Source organism: Theobroma umbraticum, unplaced genomic scaffold (genome assembly GCF_002168275.2).
Source record: "Theobroma umbraticum cultivar Fairchild unplaced genomic scaffold, ASM216827v3 scaffold_51.0, whole genome shotgun sequence".
NCBI lineage: Eukaryota > Viridiplantae > Streptophyta > Magnoliopsida > Malvales > Malvaceae > Theobroma > Theobroma umbraticum.
In genome coordinates this window covers 3,661,260-3,661,827 of record NW_018397260.1, presented here as the reverse complement: position 1 = coordinate 3,661,827, position 568 = coordinate 3,661,260, and the positions used below count along the sequence as shown (strand labels likewise).

At 44.9% G+C, this 568-nt stretch overlaps 1 pseudogene; it reads left to right on the top strand.

Annotated features, from left to right (window-relative positions):
- Positions 1-300: 300 nt before the first annotated feature.
- Positions 301-568, top strand: part of LOC110416460 (2-methylpropanoate--CoA ligase CCL4 pseudogene) — a 2,356-nt pseudogene continuing 2,088 nt past the window's right edge.

Below are 568 nucleotides of genomic sequence, written 5' to 3'. Positions count from 1 at the left end.
TTGAGCTAGCTCTTGCTGGGATACGCTGCGGACTGGACTGCCACAATCTAACTGATAGCCCATTTTCTAACGTCGCAGTAGATACAATCTTTATGTTACAATATTAATTAAGGAATGTTACATTAATAAACATCATCTGCCCCTTCTTATAATTCTTAACTCTAATTCAATAGTAACCTTCGGATTACGAGTCAAGACAGGTTCTCTAGCCAGAATTAAGCCTACAAAGCACACCCTATTTGCCTTGCAAGATTATTAACAGAGCCAAATTGCCTAAAGAAAGGATCAAAATCCGAGTTAATGGAGCAACCAAGGCAAAGAGCAGCAGCAAATTCAACCCCACTCACAACCGTAGCTTTCTTGGAAAGAGCTGCCACTGCTTACGCGGACTGCCCTTCCATTGTCGACAATCAAACGACTTACACGTGGTTGCAAACTCACCGACGATCGTTACAGGTGGCCTCATCATTGTCGTCCATTATCACCAGGGGCCACGTGGTTTCTGTAGTGGGCCCCAATATCCCTGCCACGTATGAGCTTCATTTTGCGGTCCCCATGTGTGGCCATC